At 44.2% G+C, this 24,517-nt stretch overlaps 1 long non-coding RNA gene and 6 other non-coding genes across 11 annotated transcripts; all 7 read left to right on the plus strand.

The window, feature by feature from the left end:
- The first annotated feature begins 11,283 nt into the window (after positions 1 to 11,283).
- LOC144672974 (uncharacterized) lies at positions 11,284 to 20,203 on the plus strand. Of its 5 annotated transcripts, XR_013574228.1 has the most exons (15): positions 11,284 to 11,948; positions 12,768 to 12,807; positions 13,280 to 13,314; positions 13,935 to 13,980; positions 14,166 to 14,193; positions 15,585 to 15,619; positions 16,066 to 16,122; positions 16,308 to 16,335; positions 17,727 to 17,761; positions 18,208 to 18,264; positions 18,450 to 18,477; positions 18,648 to 18,691; positions 18,990 to 19,024; positions 19,268 to 19,302; positions 20,101 to 20,203. It is a non-coding gene; the product is annotated as an uncharacterized LOC144672974 (long non-coding RNA). The 5 variants fall into 5 exon arrangements; XR_013574227.1 differs by lacking the exons at positions 17,727 to 17,761; positions 18,208 to 18,264; positions 18,450 to 18,477; ... (2 more) ...; positions 19,268 to 19,302; positions 20,101 to 20,203 and having other exon boundaries at positions 11,284 to 11,508; positions 11,910 to 11,948; positions 16,308 to 16,439; XR_013574230.1 differs by lacking the exons at positions 11,284 to 11,948; positions 12,768 to 12,807; positions 13,280 to 13,314; ... (3 more) ...; positions 16,066 to 16,122; positions 16,308 to 16,335 and adding an exon at positions 16,455 to 16,518 and having other exon boundaries at positions 18,450 to 19,024.
- On the plus strand, positions 13,098 to 13,176 carry LOC144672980 (small nucleolar RNA SNORD79). Its single transcript, XR_013574231.1, has one exon. It is a non-coding gene; the product is annotated as a small nucleolar RNA SNORD79 (small nucleolar RNA).
- LOC144672984 (small nucleolar RNA snR60/Z15/Z230/Z193/J17) lies at positions 13,785 to 13,868 on the plus strand. The gene has a single exon (XR_013574236.1). It is a non-coding gene; the product is annotated as a small nucleolar RNA snR60/Z15/Z230/Z193/J17 (small nucleolar RNA).
- On the plus strand, positions 15,916 to 15,999 carry LOC144672985 (small nucleolar RNA snR60/Z15/Z230/Z193/J17). Its single transcript, XR_013574237.1, has one exon. It is a non-coding gene; the product is annotated as a small nucleolar RNA snR60/Z15/Z230/Z193/J17 (small nucleolar RNA).
- On the plus strand, positions 18,058 to 18,141 carry LOC144672981 (small nucleolar RNA snR60/Z15/Z230/Z193/J17). Its single transcript, XR_013574233.1, has one exon. It is a non-coding gene; the product is annotated as a small nucleolar RNA snR60/Z15/Z230/Z193/J17 (small nucleolar RNA).
- Positions 18,848 to 18,920, plus strand: LOC144672982 (small nucleolar RNA SNORD47). The gene has a single exon (XR_013574234.1). It is a non-coding gene; the product is annotated as a small nucleolar RNA SNORD47 (small nucleolar RNA).
- LOC144672983 (small nucleolar RNA SNORD47) lies at positions 19,126 to 19,198 on the plus strand. The gene has a single exon (XR_013574235.1). It is a non-coding gene; the product is annotated as a small nucleolar RNA SNORD47 (small nucleolar RNA).
- Positions 20,204 to 24,517: the final 4,314 nt, after the last annotated feature.

Raw genomic sequence — 24,517 nt, forward strand, 5'->3', positions numbered from 1 at the left:
CGAGAGGCCTACCTGCAGTGAGGCCAGCAGCAGAGTGATGTCACAATCCACAACGTAACGCGAGTGTAGGGAAAGCAGCTGATTGGTGAGTAAGATTGATGAGTATTTCTAGTCCTTAAAGTAAAAGCAAGGTCTTTAATTTGTGTTTAGGTCTCTAGTCTTTATTTCTCTCTTTTTCTTAAAAATAGCTTGTTCAGTATAAGATCAATACTGGTGTAAAAAAAAATTACAATGAAGCGTAAACAGCGGGGGATTCTTCAAGTGTAAAGAGCAGGGATACGAGAGTAATTAATTAATAAATTAAAATACGATAGTGATGGCAGGACGGGTGATGTGTTGCTGCTGCAGCATGTGGGCACTGCTGGACACCAAGGTGATCCAGAGCGAACACATCTGTACCAAGTGTTTGCAGCTTGAGGAGCTGGAGTCTGAGCTCCAGACATTGCGTCACATCAGGGAGGGGGAAAGTTACCTAGAAACTTTGCCCCAGGAGGCGGTCACACCCCTCAGATTAGGCAATTCAAATTTGGTCTGCGATCAGGGGCAGGTGGGTATGACTACAGGTGAGGTAGGTATGGGGACCCAGGGGTAGGGCTCAAGGAGCCTCTGCCCCTGCAATTGTCCAACAGCTACGAGGTTTTTGCAAGCTGTGTGGACGAGAGGGGGGACTGCAGGAAGGATGAGCCAACTGACCACGGCAGCATGGTACAGGGAACCATTCAAGTGGGGGGAGGAAATAGGAAGGTAGCCATGGTAGGGGACAGTATAATTAGGGGGATAGATACTGTTCTCTGCAGCCATGAGCATGAATCCCGAAGGCTGTGTTTCCTGCCCGGTACCAGGGTTAGAGACATCTCCTCAGGGCTGGGAAGGAAGTTGGAGGGGAAGGAAAGGGATCCAGTTGCCATCGTCCACATTGGTACCAACAACATTGATAGGACTGAAAAGGAGGTTCTGCTGAAAGAATTTAAACAGTTAGGAGCTAAATTAAAAACCTGAACCTCCAAGGTAATAATGTTGGGATTACTACCTGAGCCACAAACAAACTGGTATAGGGTAAATAAAGTCAAGGAGTTAAATGCATGGCTCAAAGATTGGTGTGGGAGGAATGGGTTTCAGTTCATGGGGCACTGGCGCCAGTACTGGGGTAGAAGGGAACTGTCCTGGTGGGATGGGCTTCACTTGAACCATGCTGGGACCAGTGTCCTGGCGAATCGAATAACTAGGGTTGTAGAAGGGGCTTAAACTAAATAGACAGGGGGAGGGTTCTGGAGAGGGGATACATAGGCTTACGAAGCAAAAGGACATGGCAGCTATTTAGGTAATGATATCCAGAGGGTGACAGGAAGGGACGGAATGTACAAAGATTAAAAAAAGCAAATAGGGTCAAAGGGGGAAACAATGGTAAAAAGGCAAAATTAATGGCTCTTTACTTAAATGCAGGTAGTATTCGGAACAAAATAAATGAATTAACGGCACAAATAGAGGTTAACGGGTATGATCTAATAGCCATGACGGAGACATGGTTACAAGGAGATCAAAGCTGGGAACTAAATACTCAGGGGTATGTGAATTTTTGAAAGGACAGGCCGGAAGGAAAGGGTGGTGGGATAGCTTTGTTAGTACGAGTTGGAATAAGTGCGATAGCAAGAAATGATCTTGGATCAGAAGATATAGATCCATATGGGTAAAGGTAAGAAATAACAAGGGGAAGAAGACACTAGTGGGAGTAGTTTATAGGCCCCTTAACAGTGGCTATACTGTAGGATAGAGAATAAATCAGGAGATAATGAGGGCATGTAAAAAAAGGTAGTACATTAATCATGGGTGAATTTAATCTTCATGTAGATTGGGAAAATCAAATTGGCAGAGGTAGCCATGAGCAAGAATTCATAGAATGTATTCGGGACAGTTTCCTAGAACATTAGGTTGTGGATCCAACCAGGGATACGGCTATTTTGGATCTGATAATGTGTAACGAGGCAGGTTTAATAAATGATCTCAGAGTAAAAGATCACTGAGGAAACAGTGACCATAACATGGTAGAATTTAGCATTCAGTTTGAGAGTGAGAAACTTGAGTCAAAAACAACTGTGCTAAACTTAATTTTTTTTTTCATTCATGGGATGTGGGTGTAAAATGCTAGGTCAACATTTATTGCCCATCCCTTATTGCCCTTGTTCAGAGGGCATTTAAAAGTTAACCACATTGCTGTGGATCTGGAGTTGCATGTACGCAAGATCAAGTAAGGGCAGCAGATTTCCTTCCTTAAATGACATTAGTGAACCAGATGAGTTTTTACAACAATCAGCAATGGTTTCATGGTCATTAAACTTTTAATTCCAGATTTTTATTGAATTCAAATTCCACAATCTGCCATGGTGGGATTTGAACCCAGGACCCCAGAGCATTACTATTTGTATCTGGATTACTAGTCCAGCGACAATATCGCCATTGCCTCCCCCTAATTAAAATGGGTAATTACAAATGAATGAGGGCAGAGTTGGTTGGAGCGGACTGGGAAAGGAATTTAGCAGAAAAGATGGCTGATGAACAAGGGCAGACGTTTTAAGAAAATAGTTCATGACTCACAACAAAGATATATCCCAGTGAGGAAGAAAGATTCTAGGAAGGGGATAAACCAACCATGGTTAACCAAGGAAGTTAAGGATAGTATCAAATTAAAAGAAAAAAACCATACAATGTGGCAAAGATTAGTGGTAAGCCAGAGGATTGGGAAAGTTTTTAAAAAACAATAAAAGATGACCAAAAAATAATAGAAGGAGAAAATAAACTTTGAGGGTAAACTAGCAAGTAATATAAAAACAGACAGTAAGAGCTTCTTTAAATATATAAAAAGGAAGAGAGAGACCAAAGTGAACATGGATCCCTTAGAGAATGAGGCTGGGGAAATAATAATGGGGAACCAGGAAATGGCAGAGGAATTAAATAAATACTTTGCATCAGTCTTCATGGTAGAATACACTAATAGCATTCCAAAAATATTAAAGAATCAAGGGGCAAAAGGGGGGTAGGAAATAAATACAATAACTACTACTAGAGAAAAAGTACTAGGGAAACTAATGGGGCTAAAGTCCGATAAGTCCCCTGGACCTGATGGGTTGCATCCTCGGATATTAAAGAAAGTAGCTACAGAGATAGTGGATGCATTGGTAGTAATCTTCCAAGAATCCTTAGATTCTGGAAAAGTCCTAGAGGATTGGAAAACCGTCAATGTAACACCCTTATTCAAAAAGGGAGGGAAACAAAAAACAGGTAAGATAGGCCAGTTAGCTTAACATCTGTCATTGGGAAATTGTTAGAGTCTATTATAAAGGATGTAATAGCAGAGCATTTAAAAATACATAATATAATCAAGCAGAGTCAGCATGGCTTCATGAAGGGGAAATCATGCCTGACAAACTTATTAGAATTCTTTTGAGGGGATATCAAGCAGGATAGATAAACGGGAATCAGCAGATGTTATATATTTGGATTTCCAAAAAGCATTTGATAAGATACTGCACATTAGGCTACATAATAAGATAAGAGCCCATGGTGTTGGGGGTAGTATATTAGCATGGATAGAGGATTGGCTAACTAACAGAAGACAGAGAGTTGGGATAAGGGGGGCATTTTCAGGATGGCAACTGTAACTAGTGGACCGCCACGGGGATCAATATATATTAATGACTTGGATGAGGGAAGTGAATGTACTATCACCAAGTTTGCGGATGACACAAAAATAGGTGGGAAGGCAAGTGGTGAGGATGACACAAAGAGTCTACAGAGGGGTATAAACAGGTTAAGTGAGTGAGCAAAAACTTGTCAGATGGAATATAATATGGGAAAATGTGAGGTTGTGCACTTTGGCAGGAAGAATAGAGGAGCTGAATATTATTTAAATAGAGAAAGACTGCAGAAAGCTGCAGCACAGAGGGATTTGGGAGTCCTTGTGCATGAATCACGAAAAGCTAGCATACAAGTTCAACAGGTAATAGGGAAGACAAATGTAATGTTGGCTTTTATTTCAAATAAAAATAGGGAAGTCTTACTAAAACTATACAAGGCACTAGTTAGACCACACCTGGAATACTGTGAACAGTTTTGGTCCCCTTATCTAAGGAAAGATATACTGGCATTGGAGGCAGTCCAGAGAAGATTCACTAGGTTGATCCTGGGTATGGAGGGATTTTCTTATGAGGAGAGTTTGAGTAGGTTGGGCCTGTGCTCACTGGAGTTTAGAAGAATGAGTGACGACCTTATTGAAACATATAAGATTCTTAGGGGGCTTGATAGGGTAGATGCTGAGAGGTTGTTTCCCCTTGTGGGAGAGTCTAGGACCAGAGGGCATAATCTCAGAGTAAGAGGTCGCCCATTTAAGACAGGGATGAGGAGGAATTTCTTCTCTCAGAGAGTAGTGAATCTGTGGAATTCTTTACCGCAGAGGGCTGTAGAGGCTGGGTCTTTAAGTATATTCAAGACTGAGATAGACAGATTTTTAATCAGTAAGGGAATCAAAGGTTATGGGGAAAAGGCAGGAAAGTGGAATTGAGGATTATCAGATCAGCCAAGATCTCATTGAATGGCAAACAGGCTTGATGGGCCAAATGGCCTACTTCTGCTCCTATGTCTTGTGATCTTATGGTCACCAAGGCTCCTTCAACAGTACCTTCCAAACCCGCAACATCTACCACCTAGAAGGACAAGGGCAACATATGCTTGAGAACACCACCACCTGCAGGTTCCCCTCCAAGTCACTTACCATCCTGACTTGGAAATATATCACTGTTCCTTCACTGTCGCTAGGTCAAAATCCTGGAACTTCCTCCCTAACAGCACTATGGTGTTCCTCCAAAATATGAACAGCAGCGGTCCAAGAAGGCAGCTCAGCACTATCTCCTCAAGGACAATTAAGGATGGGGAATAAATGCTGGCCTAGCCCCCAGCCCCCGAATGAATATTAAAAAAAAATATTGTACCCTTAATTTCACCAATTCCACACAGATTTCCTGTAGCAAAGGGCAAGTGAGTGACAGGGCTGCAGCATAGTTAGCTGTTCAGAGTGGTGTAATGGATGGCAGGGCAAAGGTCTGTCATTAATCCAACTCAGAACCTACACAGACCCACGTTTTTCACACTTCCCGTCATCCCCGTTGTGATTGACTGTGCTCACTAACAGCAATTGCTCTTCTTTTGAGAGGATTATGTAGTGTGCATGTTCTGACAGTGCAGTACTGAGGTAGAACTGCATTGTCAGCTGTGCCATTTCACAGATGTGCTATTAAAGAGTCAAATCTGCTGGCTTTGTTGGACATTAGAAACAGCTGTCAGTGGCATGTAGAAGATCAAGTATTGGTCTGTTAGGTAAGTTATGTGTGCGCTCATTGGTGACACATGAATGATTTATATGTATATAGTCTCACTGACATAGGAACATAGGACTTAGGAGCAGGAGTAGGCCATTCAGCCCCTCGAGCCTTCTCCACCATTCAATAAGATCATGGCTGATCTGGTTGTGTCTCAACTCCACTTTGCCCATAACCCTTGACTCCTTTGTCTATCAAAAATCTGTCTCACTCGACCTTGAATAAATCCAATGACCCAATCTCCACTGCTCTCTGGGCAAGAGAATCCATTTACTAACGACCCTTTGAGAGAAAAAACTTCTCCTCATATTCATCTTAAACGGTTGGCGTCTTATTCTTAAACTTTGTTCCCTGGTTCTAGTCTCTCTTGGAAGTGGAAACATTCTCCCTATCAACCCCATCTACCCTGTCAAATCCCTTCAGGATTTTATATGTTTTAATAAGATCCCCTCTCATTCTTCTCAATTGCACGGACTGGAGGTCCAACCTGTCCAACCTTTCTTCATGAAATAAGCCCCTCATCTCAGGAGTGAGTCAAGTGAACCTTCTCTAAACTGCTTCTAACGCAATGATTTATTTTTCAAATAAGGAGACCAAAAGTGCACACGCTACTCCAGATGTGGTCTCACCAATGCCCTGTACAGTTGCAGTAAAACTTCTCTGCATTTATATTCCATTCCAGTCAGGTTTTCTTAACTTTGAACTTAGCCCAGACATTTATAATCACCAAGGCATTGAATGTTGGCCAGGGTCCCTGTTGACAGGTTACAGCAGCAACCAGAGTTAGTGTCTTTCATTTCATTCCAACATGTTTTCCACACAGGCCAACAAGTTGCATTAATGACTGACCTTTGCCCTATCATCTATTACCCCACTCTGAACAGATAACTAGGTTGCTGCCTCGTAAGTGCACTGGTGTACAGCAGAATGGCCCGAGATCTATGCACCAACCCCATACCAGGCTATCGGCATTACTCAACAGCCCTGTACGCAACTAGATGCCCCGAATGTGAACAATGTGGGGAGCAGAGATGCCAGTCCAAGGCTAGCAGGGACTAGACCATTCCCACTCTGGTTGGGATCAATCACAAATAAGTGAGCCCAATCAATATTATTCTGAAGAAGAGTCATACGGACTCGAAATGTTAACTCTGTTTTTTCTTTCCAAAGATGCTGTTCGACCTGCTGAATTTTATCAGCATTTTCTGTTTTTGTTCCAGATTTCCAGCATCCGCAGTATTTTGCTTTTATCTTAATGTTGTTTACCATCTCTGACCTCTGCAGCCCTACAACCCTCCAAGATCTCTGCCCTCTTCCAATACTGGCCTCTTGCATATCAAATGATTTCTGCTCCAGCGGTGCGCAGACTGATCGACATCTGCGACCAATTCGAACTGGCCTCGGGAGCCAAGGTAAATCGTGGGAAGAGCGAGGCCATGTTCTTTGGGAACTGGGCTGAGCGATCCTTTGTCCCCTTCACCGTCAGGGCTGACGGCCTGAAGGTGTTGGGGATATGGTTCGGAGGGACCGGGGCATGCATTAGAAACAGGAAGGAGCGAGTGTCTATGGTGCAAAGAAAACTGGGCATGTGGGAGCGACGCTCCCTGTCCATTGCAGGTAAGAACCTGGCCATCAGGTGCGAGGCACTCTCGCTGTTGCTGTACGTGGCGCAGGTCTGGCCCATTCCAGACTCCTGCGCGATGGTGATCACCCGAGCCATATTTCGCTTTATCTGGAGGTCAAAAATGGATCGTGTCCACAGGGACGCAATGTACAAGCCTCTAGATAAAGGGAGAAAAAGCATGCCCAACATCGCCCTCATACTGATGGCCACCTTTGTGTACGGTTGCATCAAGCTGTGCGTAGATCCTCAGTACACAGACACCAAGTATCACTACGTGCTGAGGTTCTACCTGTCCCCGGTGTTGCAAAGGATGGGTCTGCCCACGCTTCCGCGGAACGCTCCAAATAGTTGGACAGTGCCGTACCACCTGTCCCTCGTGGAAACATTTATGCAGAGAAACACCTTTGATCACAAGTCCATCAGGCAGTGGTCGGTACATAACGTCTTAGAGGCCCTGAGGGAAAAGGAGAGGGTGGATCCTGTGGGATGGTTCCCCGAGCAGACTGTCAAAGCCATTTGGCAGAATGCCTCATCGCCAGAACTTTCCAACAAACACCAAGATGTAGCTTGGCTGGTGGTGAGAAAGGCCCTCCCCGTCAGATCCTTCCAACATGCCAGGAGTCTCACCCCCTCTGCACGTTGCCCTCAAGGTGGCTGTGGTGGGGACGAGGCCGTTGTTCACCTCCTTGTGGAATGTGCCTTTGCAAAGAAGGTCTGGAGAGAGATGCAGTGGTTTCTGTTGTGGTTCATCCCTAGCAGTTCTGTGACACAGGACTCTGTGCTCTATGGGCTGTTCCCAGGGACACACACCAAAACAAACATCAACTGCAGCTGGAGGATCATCAACTCGGTGAAAGACGCTCTTTGGTCTGCCCGAAACTTATTGGTCTTCCAGTGCAAAGAGTTGTCCCCGACCGAGTGTTGCAGACTGGCACATTCCAAAGTCCAGGACTATGTGCTGAGGGACGCACTAAAGCTTGGGGCAGCTGCCGCAAAAGCGCAATGGGGAAAGGTCGCTGTCTAAGACCTTTCTGCCATAGTGCACTGAGGGGCTGGGAATTGTTTAGAGCCCCTCAGGCTGTACCGCTCAAAATGAATGTCTGCATTGAATACTAATTGTATTATAATTGTATTGAAGCACCTCAGCAACATGATGAAGGTTGATAACTCCAATACCATTGTCTGATTGTCTGTAATGACCAGATTGAAATGATTGTAATATTCATTGATTGTATTGATGCACCTTGTGATCCATGTGTAAAAGTTGAATCTGATTGTACTTATGTGATGGTGATTTTGAAATGGTTTGGAATGTTCTTCCAGATATTTTATGAATAAAGTATATTTTTAAAATTAAAAAAAAATCAAATGATTTCTGCTCCACAGCGGTGTCTTTAGCAGCCTGGGTCCTAAGCTCAGGAACTTCCTCCCTAAACCTCTCCAGCTCCTTTAAAAACACTTGCCAAAAGCTACCTCAAACCAAGCTCTTGGTCACCTGTCCTAATGTTCCCTTGGATGCGTTATGCTTCTGTCAACTAACTTGGGTCTTATCACTCCATTAAAACATTGCTGTATGGATGCAATTAGTTATTAATGGGCACTCAGCCAAGTCACTGCCTGGGGCCAGCTCAAGGAGAAGGCATTTGCTCAACTCTGAATGCTGCATTGAATTAAAGCAAAAACAAAAAGTGCTGGAAAAACTCAGCCGGTCTGACAGCATCTGTGGAGAGAGAAACAAAGCCCTGAAGAAGGGTCATACGGACTCGAAATGTTAACTCTGTCTTTCTCTCCACAGATGCTGAGCTTTTCTGGCATTTTTCGTTTTCGTTTCAGATTTCCAGCATCCACAGTATTTTGCCTTTATCTTGAATTAAAACAACTCCGCGCATTGGAAACTTGAAATTAAAGTATTTAATTTCTGGTAGAAACAAAAACAAAAATTGCTGGAAAAACTCAACAGGTCTGACAGCATCTGCAGGGAGGAAGACAGAGTTAACATTTCGAGTCCGTATGACTCTCCATCAGAACTAAAGAGAAATAGAAATGTTGTGAAATATAAGCTGTTTAAGGGGGGTGGGACAGGTGGAGCTGGACAGAGGGCCAGTGATAGGTGAAGGCAAAAGAGGGATTGCCAAAGATGTCATAAACAAAAGGTCAAAGGGGTGCTGACGGTGGTGATATTAGCTAAAGGATGTGCTAATGGTGACATAAAGGGTAGAAAGCAGGATGAGCAAGTGACAGATGACCCTCGTGGGGGTGGGGTGGGGGGAAGGGATCGAAATAGGCTAAAAGGTGGAGATAAAACAATGGATGGAAATAAATTTAGAAAAATAATAATAGAAATAGGTGGGAAAAGAAAAAAAATATATTAAAAAATAATTATTAGAAAAAAGGTGATCAAAAAGGGGGTGAGGATGGAGGAGAGAGTTCATGATCTGAAGTCGTTGAGCTCAATGTTAAGTCCAGAAAACTGTAAAGTGCCTAGTCGGAAGATGAGGTGCTTTTCCTCCAGTTTGCATTGAGCTTCACTGGAACATTGCAGCAGGCCAAGGATGGACATGTGGGCATGAGAGCAGGGTGGAGTGTTGAAATGGCAAGCGACAGGGAGGTCTGGGTAATGCTTGCAGACAGACCGAAGGTGTTCTGCAAAGCAGTCACCCAGTCTGCGTTTGGTCTCTCCAATGTAGAGGAAACCGCATTGGGAGCAGCGAATGCAGTAGACTAAACTGGGGGAAGTGCAAGTGAAATGCTGCTTCACTTTAAAGGAGTGTTTGGGCCCTTGGACAGGGAGGAGGGGGGGAAGTAAAGGGGCAGGTGTCGCACCTTCTGCGGTTGCATAGGAAGGTGCTGTAGGAGGGGGTTGAAGTGTAGGGGGTGATGGAGGAGTGGACCAGGGTGTCCCGGAGGGAATGGTCCCTACGGACCGTTACGTTAACTCAGTCTTTCTCTCCACAGATGCTGTCAGACCGGCTGAGTTTATCCAGCAATTTTTTTGTTTTTGTCTCAGATTTCCAGCATCCGCAGCAGTATGTTGCTTTTATCTTAGGGTCTGGTAGCCCGGAAATGGCAGTAACGGTGGAAGCTGCGTCAATGGCCCCGCGTACATGCCCAACCATCTCCAGAGAACCAGCCCCAGTGAACAGCGGATAGAATCATGCAATGGTCTTAACAGCCATCAAAGTCCCGTTTCACAGGGCTGGATTTTGCAGGATTGGAGCGGTTGTCCCAAGTTGCTTGAGACATCTTATTTCCCGTATTTGCGATGTTTTGAGCTTTGCCCATGTGCAGTGCTGAAGAGCTGTGGCAGCAGCTTTACCCCTGTCCCTGCTATTAGAGGTTTGCAGCGGTGCCAAACTGCCCCTTAACTTTTCCACCAGGAGTTGTTAACCCTGGTCTACCCTGTCAAGCCCCCTTCAGAATCAATTAGATCGCCTCTCATTCTTCTAAACTCCGGAGAATACAAACCCAATTTAATCAGCCTGTCATCCCAAGGAGCAATCTCGCGAACCCCGTAAAATATTTTTTAAAAACTCCCAACACAGGCTCCAATTTACTCCAGAAATGAACAGGCCTCACCCCTGCCAAACAGCTCCGGAAACCCCGGGCAACAGCTCGCCACGTGATCGAGGAGGCCAGGGTAGGGCGCGGTGTGGGTGACGTCAGCCCGCCGCTTGATCCCGCCACCCCCTCCCTCCGGCCCAGCTGCTGACCAATGGGGTTGCGAGATGCCCGGGTGACGGAGTGATGGACGGCGCAATCAGCCAAGACGCTCCGTGAGTTCCGAACCTGGGGGGGCGGGGTTTGTTGCAATCCCGTCAGCCCGTGCGCGGTGCTGCCTATATAAAAGGCGGCGGCGGGAGCCGCTCGGTCTCATTCGGCGGTGAAAAGGGTTGGAGGTGAGTAGATGATGTGGTGGAGTCGGGGGGAAGCGAGGTGGGGCGGCTCCCTGGGCCGCATGCTGGAGTGCAGCTGGGTGTGGTGGGTGGGAGTGAGACCCTCGCCAGGCTGCACAAAGCGGGGGAGAGGGGGGGCAGGCCGGAGTGTGAGCAGCATCAAGCCGCATGGTGGCGGGTGGGGGGGTGTGTAAATGCCCGGGGCGGGAGGGGAGGAGCGGGAACGATTCCAGTCCAGCGTAACCCTCCTCCTCTGAGCCGTTTCAGCACCCCCTGTTTTATTTCAGATCTACCGTGCTTTGACTTTCAGTTGGATAGAGGGTTAGGCCTGGCAAGGGCATCCTGAGACCAGGCCAGACAGATGGGGAGGCAGGGGGACATGTAGGGTTGTGCCAGGACCGTGCTGTGATGAGTCTTATGTTGGTAGGGACATCCGAGCTTCTGTGAGGAGATTCCAACATGCTGAGTGCGGATCCTGCAGTCTTCTTTGAGCTTTTGGGACGGTGTGTGGGCTGTTGCATGCATGGTGCCTGGGGCTCTCTGACTCTGTCCCTCCCTTTTTTCCAGGTAGTTTGTGTCCAGCTGTCCATCACCACTGAGGAGGGAGCGCCAAGTGGCTCAGGTACCAGATGTCCCCATGTATGTGCTGCATCAACATCGGGGCTGTTTTCCCCACTGCCCCAGTCTGAGGGCGATTTGGCCCCTCACGTTTTTTAATGCAGATCTAAGAGGGTACTGCTGAGGAAAGGGAGTACTAATCTGAGCTGTTGGCCATCCTGTGGCACCAGAGCCAGGTTTACACACTCCCCTTGGGGGAGGTGAGTGTGGCAACTCAATCTGATCGGTTTTGGCACTGTTGCTTTGTAATTATTCTTTGTTTCATATGTCCAGTCTTAACTGCCAGTGATTAATGAGTAGTGGTCAGAAATGTTTCTGAAAACCTAACAAAATGAGGCTTGTGGCTCTCAGTTGTAGAGTTGCCATGTGGAGTTGCATGTGAGTGATGCTGTCCTCTCATTCCAGGTTTGATTCTGCCCGGCTGCTCATGCTTCGCCAGAACAGGTAACTGCTGTTGTTTCACTCCTCTCGGCACTAGCAAGGGTGTACTATAGCAAGTTGTATCTGCAGTATTTTAAAACTGAGCTGCAACTAATAATCCTATCGATCTCAGCCTTGGAAATTTACGATTGGCCCAGCTTCATCTGTTATTTGATAGGACTGCTTAAACTTCCACTTGAGTGTCCTGGCACAGCCTTTTCCATGCCCTTGAGTCCCAAGCAATGTGAATCAGTTGGGTAAAAACAAACTCCATGTTCCGTATCAGAAAATTTTCTCAAGTTACCCTTATATACTCACAACCCTAGCTTGTGTAATTATCCATTGTAATTGGCTGGTATTCTGGCAAGTATACACCCTGAAGGCCACTGTATTCCAGAGGTGTCGTACATTGTAATGTTCCTGTGTGAATCCCTGTCTCTTTATCGGGATTCTATTTCTGTTAATAGATTTTGGGTTCACTAACCAAACCAAATGTTAACCAAAAAACGAAATGGGGGAACTCTTCTGAGCCCCTGGGAATTGGAAGGGTTGGGAGTGCTGTGTTTTGAGTCCGTTTCTGATCTACTCTGGGAAATTGTCCAAAACCTGGTGTCCATCCCTGGGGTTGGCTAGAAAAAGTATAACCAGGTAGGTCTGCAGGTCTGACAACTCTTACAAGCTGCATCCTCATCTTTGTGCACAGTGATGATGTTTATTTGCTACTCTTGATTTGGGATGATGAATACACAACCCACCTTGGAATCATCTGAGGCACACAGCTGGGGTTTTAAGGATGTCCAGTCTGCCTGCAGTAGGTCAGCATCTAACCTGTCTCTCTTGCAGGTATGGATCGATGCTGCATGTACAAGAATCTGCTGCTAAGGTGAGCATTTATTGGATAACACTTGGAAGTTCATTTAATGGGAGAGACTCAGCAGACCTGAGCTGAGATCTGCACTCCAAGTAAAGTGGATAGAAAAGATATCTGGCTGGCTCTGCAGGGCTTTGGCAGCTCCATATCAATTCCATCTTCATCAGTGGTTAATACTGTTGTAACAAAAACTCAGCAGATCTAACAGCATCGGTGTAGAAAAAGCTGTTAAGAGTCCATATGACCAGTGTCCTGAATATGTTCTATTTCAAATCCCTTGAGACGGAGTGGTGTTTTATTTGTACTGTTGATGATGTTACGATTGCAATGGGAATCTCTCTGAAAAAGACTGAAAGAGACTTTTTAATTACTGAACCAGTACAGTATAACTTTCACCTAATGGGATGCCAAACTTAAAGCCAGTATGCCTTTGTTCAGGCCAGACAAATTTATTGCAGTCTCTAATGGTGGCTTTATTTTCCAGGTGCTTGAATTGTCCAGGAACAAGATGAATGGAACGTAAGTGAATTGGATTTGCTGAACCCTCTGACAATGTTCACTCCTGTGAGTCTCAGATGTGCAGTTACACATCCCTTCATCCCCAAAAGATTTTGATTGCTAATCAGGGAGTGTGGCAGGCAAACAACCATGCCATGGTAACATGGCCCCAGTACTGATCAGGGAGTTCACAATCATAGAATGAGAGCAAAAGGAGGTAGTTTGGTCCATTGTTACCTGTTTAAAATATGGTTGATTGGTCTGTTATGCTGTATTCTTCCAATTGTATATTCGGAAGCTCAGCTTTAAAAACTACTATTGAATCTGCTTCCACTTTCAGACACTGCATTCTGGATAATAGTTTTGATGTGTTTTAAGCTGAAGCTGATTGTCAAAATTGAGCTACATATCAATTAGCCTTTAGTGTAACTGCTGTCTATTTCTCTTGGGACATCACAGGGAGCTGCATTGTTTCAGGGTTTCCAGCCTAACAGGATTGAATGATGAGTTCATAGTTCAGCAGATAACTGATGAAGATTTGAGCTTTAGTCTTTCGCTCCTATCTGACATTTCCTCTTTTCCATAAATATCAAGCTGCCTGGCAGTGTTTCCTGCCCTAATTTAATCTTCTGGTTTTTCAGATTCCTGCTTCTGACTCCAGAAGGCCTGCAGACCAATCTTATACAGGTATGTGGAGCTCAGTCAGTTCTCGAGGTTAGACCTGACCAGCAGTATGATCCTGACTTTCTGTGTGATGCATGAATTAGGTCTCTGAAGACATGAGGAGAATTTGTTACTGACAGAAGTTAACTGATTTGTTTTTGAGATGCTGCTCATGAGCCTGTGTAAGATCTCCTTTGCTCTCTCCCCAGGTGCTGGAGCTGTTGTGTCTGTTGCACAGTAAGTGTCTGCTCCATTCTATTTTTATAAAGAGTGCCTGTGATGAGAACTTGAGACCTGAGCTGCCAGTGAAGATTGTCTGATATTAGCTCTAACTGATTGGCACAAGTAGATCACTAAAGTTGGCCTGCAGACCAATTTTCTACAGGTATTAGATGACGACAGGTGTGATTGTCATCTCGGGTGCGGAATATTCCACCTTCCTAGCTATGGCACCACACCTGAGTTTGTAGGGGGACAATGCAGTGCTGAATTCTGCACTGGGCTGTTTGTACTGCTTGTGTACTAGGCACCAGAGCTTTAAGCCTCAATTGTGTTGTGAATCCTGCTGTAAAAGTGGGTTTAGATTCTGCTCAATAGTACAAGCTCATTTTGTAGTGTTGAGGCTGATGGGAATCCAGGTGAAAAACTTCAATAAATACTGAACCAGCGCAGTTAGCTGGTGATGTCTGAATAACTATTGGGAGGTGGCCCCTGACCAGAGCAAAGGCTTTGTAAGCAGAGCTATCCGCCCCCCCCCTCCCCATAACCTGAGTGGGAGAGGAACAAAAAATGGGCCATTGAGCCACTTTTAGTTGAACTTCCATATGAATTTGGAGCAGGGGTAGGCCATTCAGCCCCTTGAGCCTGCTCTGCCATTCAAAAGATCATGACTGATCTTGTTTGTTTTGAATCCCACATTCCCATCTACCCACAATAACCTTAGATTCTTGGAAAAACTCAGGCCTAACATCTGTGGAGAGAAAAAGTTAAAAATGTTTCAAGTCTGTATGACTTCTGTCATACAGACTCGAGCATTAGCCTTGTTTTTTCTCTCAACAGATGCTGTTAGACCTGAGTTATTCCAGCATTTTGTTTGATTTCCAGCATCTGTAGTTTTTGCTTTTAACCTTAGATTATTAGGCAAGGAAATCAATTTTCAATATCCCCCAGCTCCACAGCTTTTGAATTTTTCTGATTTGTTAACTTCGGTTTCTGGCTTGGTTCTTGCTCAATGATCCTGTCTACTCAGTTAAGCATGAGTTCAAAGAAACATTCCAGGGCAAAGGGAGCTGTGGTCATAAATCTGCATTGCAGGTTTTTGATTAGGGGCAGTATGGCCCTCACTGAATTGAACCACAGGGACTTGGTATCAGTTTGGGTTCAGTCTCATTCCTGACTTCATTGTACAGAATGAGATGTATGTCATCCACTGCACCTTTCTGGTGTACCAGTGCAGTGAATGAAAGTGGCAGCCATTTGCAATCACAACAAAAATCATTAGGCTGTTGTACCTGTACTAGCTCAAAGAACTTATCCAATTATCTCACTTTCCACATAGCCTTAGATGTTTCTTTGTCCTGTGTACAGTAGCTTTTATTGCAGTGTCTAATGGAGGCTTTATTTTCTAGGTGTTTGGATTGTCCACGGACAGGATTAATGGAAGGTGAGTGGATGGGATTGACAGGGAAATTGAATTAGGGAACCCTGTCGCAATGCTCCCTCCAGTGACAGCTCAAAAGCTGTGCAGTTACATATCTGAGCACTCCAGCTGGGCTGACTGAGACTTGATGTGGGAAAGCACCTGCATGTCTTGAAGTGTTGCTGGATGTGTTTTATGGATGAGGAACACTCAGCTACATATCAGTAGCCTATAGTATAATGTAAGTGCAGCCTGGAAGCTGGCCTTTGCTTTTGGGACATCACAGGGAGCTGCATTGTTTCAGGGTTTCTAGTCTAACAGAGGATTGAATGATGAGTTCATAGTTCAGCAGATAACTGATGAAGATTTGAGCTTTAGTCTTTCGCTCCTATCTGACATTTCCTCTTTTCCATAAATATCAAGCTGCCTGGCAGTGTTTCCTGCCCTAATTTAATCTTCTGGTTTTTCAGATTCCTGCTTCTGACTCCAGAAGACCAACCGAAGGCCTGCAGACCAATCTTATACAGGTGTGTGGAGCTCAGTCAGTTCTCGAGGTTAGACCTGACCAGCAGTATGATCCTGACTTTCTGTGTGATGCATGAATTAGGTCTCTGAAGACATGAGGAGAATTTGTTACTGACAGAAGTTAACTGATTTGTTTTTGAGATGCTGCTCATGAGCCTGTGTAAGATCTCCTTTGCTCTCTCCCCAGGTGCTGGAGCTGTTGTGTCTGTTGCACAGTAAGTGTCTGCTCCATTCTATTTTTATAAAGAGTGCCTGTGATGAGAACTTGAGACCTGAGCTGCCAGTGAAGATTGTCTGATATTAGCTCTAACTGATTGGCACAAGTAGATCACTAAAGTTGGCCTGCAGACCAATTTTCTACAGGTGTTAGATGACGACAGGTGTGATTGTCATCTCGGGTGCGGAATATTCCACCTTCCTAGCTATGGCACCACACCTGAGTTTGTAGGGGGACAATGCAGTGCTGAATTCTACACTGGGCTGTTTGTACTGCTTGTGTACTAGGCACCAGAGCTTTAAGCCTCAATTGTGTTGTGAATCCTGCTGTAAAAGTGGGTTTAGATTCTGCTCAATAGTACAAGCTCATTTTGTAGTGTTGAGGCTGATGGGAATCCAGGTGAAAAACTTCAATAAATACTGAACCAGCGCAGTTAGCTGGTGATGTCTGAATAACTATTGGGAGGTGGCCCCTGACCAGAGCAAAGGCTTTGTAAGCAGAGCTATCCGCCCCCCCCCTCCCCATAACCTGAGTGGGAGAGGAACAAAAAATGGGCCATTGAGCCACTTTTAGTTGAACTTCCATATGAATTTGGAGCAGGGGTAGGCCATTCAGCCCCTTGAGCCTGCTCTGCCATTCAAAAGATCATGACTGATCTTGTTTGTTTTGAATCCCACATTCCCATCTACCCACAATAACCTTAGATTCTTGGAAAAACTCAGGCCTAACATCTGTGGAGAGAAAAAGTTAAAAATGTTTCAAGTCTGTATGACTTCTGTCATACAGACTCGAGCATTAGCCTTGTTTTTTCTCTCAACAGATGCTGTTAGACCTGAGTTATTCCAGCATTTTGTTTGATTTCCAGCATCTGTAGTTTTTGCTTTTAACCTTAGATTATTAGGCAAGGAAATCAATTTTCAATATCCCCCAGCTCCACAGCTTTTGAATTTTTCTGATTTGTTAACTTCGGTTTCTGGCTTGGTTCTTGCTCAATGATCCTGTCTACTCAGTTAAGCATGAGTTCAAAGAAACATTCCAGGGCAAAGGGAGCTGTGGTCATAAATCTGCATTGCAGGTTTTTGATTAGGGGCAGTATGGCCCTCACTGAATTGAACCACAGGGACTTGGTATCAGTTTGGGTTCAGTCTCATTCCTGACTTCATTGTACAGAATGAGATGTATGTCATCCACTGCACCTTTCTGGTGTACCAGTGCAGTGAATGAAAGTGGCAGCCATTTGCAATCACAACAAAAATCATTAGGCTGTTGTACCTGTACTAGCTCAAAGAACTTATCCAATTATCTCACTTTCCACATAGCCTTAGATGTTTCTTTGTCCTGTGTACAGTAGCTTTTATTGCAGTGTCTAATGGAGGCTTTATTTTCTAGGTGTTTGGATTGTCCACGGACAGGATTAATGGAAGGTGAGTGGATGGGATTGACAGGGAAATTGAATTAGGGAACCCTGTCGCAATGCTCCCTCCAGTGACAGCTCAAAAGCTGTGCAGTTACATATCTGAGCACTCCAGCTGGGCTGACTGAGACTTGATGTGGGAAAGCACCTGCATGTCTTGAAGTGTTGCTGGATGTGTTTTATGGATGAGGAACACTCAGCTACATATCAGTAGCCTATAGTATAATGTAAGTGCAGCCTGGAAGCTGGCCTTTGCTTTTGGGACATCACAGGGAGCTGCATTGTTTCAGGGTTTCTAGTCTAACAGAGGATTGAATGATGAGTTCATAGTTCAGCAGATAACTGATGAAGATTTGAGCTTTAGTCTTTCGCTCCTATCTGACATTTCCTCTTTTCCATAAATATCAAGCTGCCTGGCAGTGTTTCCTGCCCTAATTTAATCTTCTGGTTTTTCAGATTCCTGCTTCTGACTCCAGAAGACCAACCGAAGGCCTGCAGACCAATCTTATACAGGTGTGTGGAGCTCAGTCAGTTCTCGAGGTTAGACCTGACCAGCAGTATGATCCTGACTTTCTGTGTGATGCATGAATTAGGTCTCTGAAGACATGAGGAGAATTTGTTACTGACAGAAGTTAACTGATTTGTTTTTGAGATGCTGCTCATGAGCCTGTGTAAGATCTCCTTTGCTCTCTCCCCAGGTGCTGGAGCTGTTGTGTCTGTTGCACAGTAAGTGTCTGCTCCATTCTATTTTTATAAAGAGTGCCTGTGATGAGAACTTGAGACCTGAGCTGCCAGTGAAGATTGTCTGATATTAGCTCTAACTGATTGGCACAAGTAGATCACTAAATGAGGAGCAGGATTACCAGTGACAACTTAACATTGTCTTTCATTTACAGAATCCCCAGCTGCCAGGAGTGTGATCGTTGCTGCAGCAGTGGAGGTGAGATTTTGCTATTGTAGCAGTATAGGTTAGGTGTTCCTGTTCAGACCAGTGGGGAGGGGAACTTGCTAGTTGGACAGTGTTTGGGCCCTGATTTAATGGCAAATGTCCTGTTCTATGCATGAAACTTAAAAGCACATTTTTAACTTAATATGAAACCTTTGATGAAAATGATTCTGCCATATGAACCCCACTGATTCAATTTATCCGTTCCATTTAATCTGAGGTTTCACTGCTCTGTGTACAGGCTGTCTGGTGATTTGTCTTATTGGTAACTGCATGGTCTCTCTCTTTACAGGTAGGCTGCACCAAGCTGAAGGATATGGGGACATGGTGAGATTGCAATTTTGTGTTCTTCCAGGGGGGCCTGATTTAATGGCAAATGTCCTGTTCTAAGCATGAAACTCGGAAAGCACACTTTTAACTTAATATGAAACCTTTGATGAAAATGATTCTGCCATATGAACCCCACTGATTCAATTTATCCGTTCCATTTAATCTGAGGTTTCACTGCTCTGTGTACAGGCTGTCTGGTGATTTGTCTTATTGGTAACTGCATGGTCTCTCTCTTTACAGGTAGGCTGCACCAAGCTGAAGGATATAGGGACATGGTGAGATTGCAATTTTGTTCACTTCCAGGGGTGTTGATGAAATAGTTTCTGAAGGCACTGTAAAGATATAACACTTCAATAAGTAGCAACCCCACTGTCCTTAAATGTAAGGTTGTCCTAAGGAGCTTTATAATAGAAAGATGGCACAAAGCCACATGACACGTCAGGGCCAGGTAACAAGTTTAGCTGAAGAGTTAACTTATAGGAAACAAGGTAGGGAGGAAATTGAGCTTTGCCCAGAGAACAAAGTAGTCGCAGGGCTAGAGTATAAAATTAGATGCTCAGGAGGCCAGAATCTGATGAGTGCAGGTATTGGTTGGGGTGGGGGGGTAGGGTTGCAAAGAGATTTTTGAAGATGGGGTTATGGTGTAATTTGAATAGGATGAGCAATTTTAAAATTTCTGCCATTATGGAACCGGGTTAGAGGTGGATGTTAGAAGAGGTAGATGTTCTGGGTCTTACTATCTACACACCTGGCTGCCATGTTTCTCAAGGTTGTGGAACGTGCCGGTAATGGAGCCCTTGTGACCAAATGTGAGCAGCACATCTTGCTTTGAGTTTGCTGTGCATGGAAATGATGAAATGCATTCTCTTGAACTCTCTCACTGACAAGTGATGAGCAGAATGGTCTGATTCTGTGCCAACAACCTAGTGCAAACTCTCTAACTTTTTAAGATGGAGCTGTTTACTATTGGCAGTGGGAGCTGGTGTATTCAGATTGCTTATTTCTAAAAAGCTGTGACTTTGAAATGTTTCCAATCTTCAATTGCTTAATTTTCATCTATTTCCTTTTTCTAGGTAAAAGGAAGTTGGTCTCCACCCACTGGGCCAATTTTGTTTCTGCCTACAAAGTGGTGTGATTGTGTAACTGAGATAACAAATAAAATGTGAATAATACAAAGATTGTCATCTGTTTATTTGCTAGTATTTTTACTTTCAGCCCAGTAGGTTTCATTTTCCAGCTGCCTTGCATCCTGTTTCTATTCCTTTTTTCTATTGTACAGATCTAGTTTTCCTTTATGCAGCTGTTCTGTATTCTAATGATCCCTGTTGACATTTAATGTTCATTCCCATTCTCTGGGACATGAGCTGTTCTCATTTCTTCAACCAGGTACTTTTCTGGTAAATACACAATTTCCAAGGGCTCTTCAGTAGTTGGGAGTGATGTGCCTGGTTCTGTGGTGTTGGCAGTGACCAACACTGGCTAGGATAATTACTGGATGGCATGGAGAGAGGTTGTTGATTCCTGTAATAAAGTGACTTTTTATAATGCCCAAAATAGCAGAAATAAAAGCATTTCTAAACCAACACTAGCAAATGGCCAAGTGTCACTGGCAGCATACATCTACATATAATGAACAATTACATGGTGTAGGTGACTCAGCCTCTCAAGCCTGTCATTCAATAACATCATGACTTCTGATTGTAACCTCAAATGTACATTCCTGCCTACTTTTTCACCCCCTTGCTAATCAAGAATCTATCTAGCTTTGCCTTAAATATTCAAATACTCTGCTTCCACTGCCTTTTGAGGAAGAGTTCCAAAGAGACTCAACCCTCAATTTCTCCCCATCTCTTATTTATTGCTTCTTTGACTTGAAGCTAATTCTCAGTCAGGTTTTAATAGCACATGTCCAATGATGTAGCTGTAACCACTCATATTCAGAGCACTGCTTTTTAATAATTTGAAGCTGAAGTGCAGTATAATTAGCCTTTTCAATCCTCAATAGGAAGTTACTTTTTTGACTATTTTTAGGCATTTTGTGATACGATTTTTTTGGAGCTGCAGATCCAAGCTGCATGTATCTGGAGCCCCAGGTTAGTGTTCACCTGTCTGGTCAGTAATACTGACCTGGGCTGTGGCCCACTATTTAATCGGTTAACGGTCATCTTTGCTTCTAGTTGTCCTGGATTTGGTGTTTGGGACCTTCCCTGGTTAAATGGTGTTTAAAGGTCTGGGAATTAAGCTTATTTGCTCTTAAATAGCTTGGCATTAAGTTTTTCCCCAATTTTTGCCTGCCTAGTTTGACCACTTGGAGTGTCCAATTTAATTTTGGCCCCACATGGTGGAGGAGAGTTGTCAAGTGCAGTGCCTGCTCGTCAGTTGAGTGTCCAAATGCAGGCAATGCTGCCATATCTTTATCTGTGGGATGGAGAATTGCAGCAAGCAAAACTGATGGATTTCAAGCAGGAGTAGGGCATTCGACCTCTCGAGCCTGCTCTTGCCATTTAAGATCATATTCTGAAGGGTCATTCGGACTCGAAACGTTAACTGCTCCTCTCAGCAGATGCTGCCAGACCTGAGTTTTTCCAGGTGTTTTTGTTTTGGATTTCCAGCATCTGAGGTTTTTTGCTTTTCGCTAAGATCTTATGTGAGTATAGAAATTGAAAAGCAAATAGATAATCCCTCATCTTAATGAATGGTGGAGCAGGCTCGAGGAACTGAATGGCCTATTTCTTCTATTTTGTATGTCCGTTTCATGGCTGATCTGATTGGCCTCAACTCTATTTTTCCTTACCCCTTCCGATAACCTTTGACTCCCTTGTTAAGAATCTTATCTACCTCTGCCTTAAACATATTCAATGACCCTGTCTCCACTGCTCTCTGGGGAAGAGATTACCAAAGATTTACGACCCTGTGGGGAAAAAAATTCTTATCTCTTTCCATAGTTCTACTGTCTTCCCACAAAAGGAAGCATCCTCTCAGCATCTACCCTGTCAAACCCCCTCAGGATCTGTTTAAAAAGACCACCTCTCATTCTAAACTCCAATGGATATAGGCTCAGACTGTCTGAGGTGAAGCATTGGAGATTTGCAGTAGCAGGCAGTAAGTAGATGCCTGTCTTCTGCCCTGTATCAAAACGTGCTGTTATACAGAAAGGTACCTGCAGCTGAGTACGAGGTCCAAGTACCGAAAATAATCAAACCGGCTCATGGATAGTCTAGAAGATCAGAAAGCAAGGGGCTAGATCTTAGACTGCATCTGGTGTGCTGAGTAGTTCCTGGGCATGAAACATTAACTTCTCCTTTTGGGTGGTGCTCGAACTGTATTTGTAGCATCTTGTTTTTTTTCTTGCTGAGGGACGATATATTGTCCTTGGAAGGCAGTGCAGGTTCACCAGGCTGATAACTGAGATATTGAGATACAAGCAGGCTCTAGTGCATGGAATTTAGATGGTTAAGGGGTGATTTGATTGGAGTTTTAAAGATAAGGAATTTGGTGGGGTTAGATAGAACTATGCTGATTAGGAAGTCTAGGGTCGGGGTGGTGGGAGTGGTCTAAAATCAGAGCCAGATCTTTCATGAGTGAAATTAGGAAACACTTCTACACACAAAGGGTGGTAGGAATGTGAAACTTTTCCCCATACAACAGCGTTAAATCAATTTTAAATCTCAGATAAATTGATGGTATTGGGTGCTTTGATGCTAAAGTCAGGAAAGTGGGAAAGAGCCGCTGCTTTTTAATTCTTCTACCTCCAGTGTTTGGGGAAGTGTTTAATTTTGTCTCTAAGGCAGGAAACTAGCTTATGATTCCTTTACTAAATAACTAATTGAATAAGGGAGGTTAAACAGGCCTGGTGGTGTGATGTGACTGCAGCATGTGGGAGTTTGGAGAGAACTGCAATCCCATATAGCCCGACTTGCCTTTGTCCCAATAGGTACAAGGAACTTGCTACCTGTGGATGAGTATAAGGCATGCAGGTTGGATGGGCCACAGCAGGAAGCATTCAAGTTGGGGGGGATTGAAAAGGAAGGTGGAAGTCTTAGGGGACAGTATAGTTGGGAGTAAATAACATTCTCTACAGCCACGACTGGGAGCTCTAAAGGTTGTGTTTCCTGCCTGGTGCCAGTGTTAAAGGCACATCCTCAGGTTGGAAATGAACAGGAAAGGGAAGGACCTGGTTGTTGTCCAAGTGGGAACTAAGAAAAGAATTAGGATAGATGTTCTCCTGAGAGTTTGAGGCATTAGGATCCAAATTAAAAACAAACCTCAGCTGTTTGGATTATTACCTGAGCCACTTGTCAATTGACAGGGTCAAGTAGATTAAACTTTAATCTTTATGTAGATTGCACAAATAAAGTCGGCAAAGGTCAAATAGAAAAGTCTGGCTGCAATTGTATAGGGCTTTGGTGAAACCACACCTGGAGTACTGTGTGCAGTGTTTGTCTCCACATTTAAAGGCATACTTGTATTGGAGGTGGGACAATGAAGATTCACTAGATTGTTTCCAAGAGTTGACCTATGATGAGATTGGGCCTATATATACCCTGGAGTCTAGGGGAAAGAGATGACCTTGTTGAAACATACAAGATTCTGAAGCGGATTGACCGAGTAACTGCTTACTCTGTTGTTATCCATGGTTGGTGATCGAGAACATGGGCACAGTCTCAGGAAATGGGGGTCATCATGTGGGACTGAGATGAGGAAACATTTCACTCAAAGTGATGTGAACCTTTGGAACTCTACCCCTGAGGGTTGTGGACGCTCCATCATCGAGTAGATTTAAGGCCAGGATAGACAGATTTTTGATCGAGGGTTATGGGGAAGGAAAGTGGATTCTGGACAGAAGATGAGTCATGATGGTATTGAACAGCAGAGCAGGTTCAAGGAACTGCATGGTCTATTCTGCTCCTATTTCTTATAAATGTGCTCTTCAATAGATTTTTGTTAACCTAAGGTGTTAAGGGAAATGGGGAAAGTTGGTAGCAGATCAGCCATGATCTCATTGGCTGTTAGAGAATCTCAGTGGCCTCCTCCTGTTTCAATGTTGGTTCTTGTTGACTGTAACTGTATTGGGTCATCCACCCTTCTGCTGAAGTTAGTCATTGCTGGGACATTATCCAGCTAACTTACCCCACCTGGATACAAAGCGCCCTTGGCAAACCAATGTGGCTCCAGAGTTGCTAGGTCTTGGTACTAATAGATTGTTATCTGATCATTCGATAGCTCCCCTGGTGAGAGGTAAACACATTTTAGCAACTAAAGGTCCCAAGGTCCTTCATCTCATTTTGTTCTTTTAATTAAATAGTCTAGAGGATCGAGAAATAACAGTAGTTATCACCAAGCCAAAAGTGTTTCTTTGGACATAACATTAATTAGGTAAACTGATAATTGCTCACAATCCGAGATGCTTAAAAAGCAATCACTGTGCATATACAAGAACCCAGTGGCCGATTATACGAAGACAGGAGAAAGCTGGTAATAGGCGAACCA

This window comes from Cetorhinus maximus, unplaced genomic scaffold (genome assembly GCF_964194155.1).
Source record: "Cetorhinus maximus unplaced genomic scaffold, sCetMax3.hap1.1 HAP1_SCAFFOLD_182, whole genome shotgun sequence".
Classification (NCBI taxonomy): domain Eukaryota; kingdom Metazoa; phylum Chordata; class Chondrichthyes; order Lamniformes; family Cetorhinidae; genus Cetorhinus; species Cetorhinus maximus.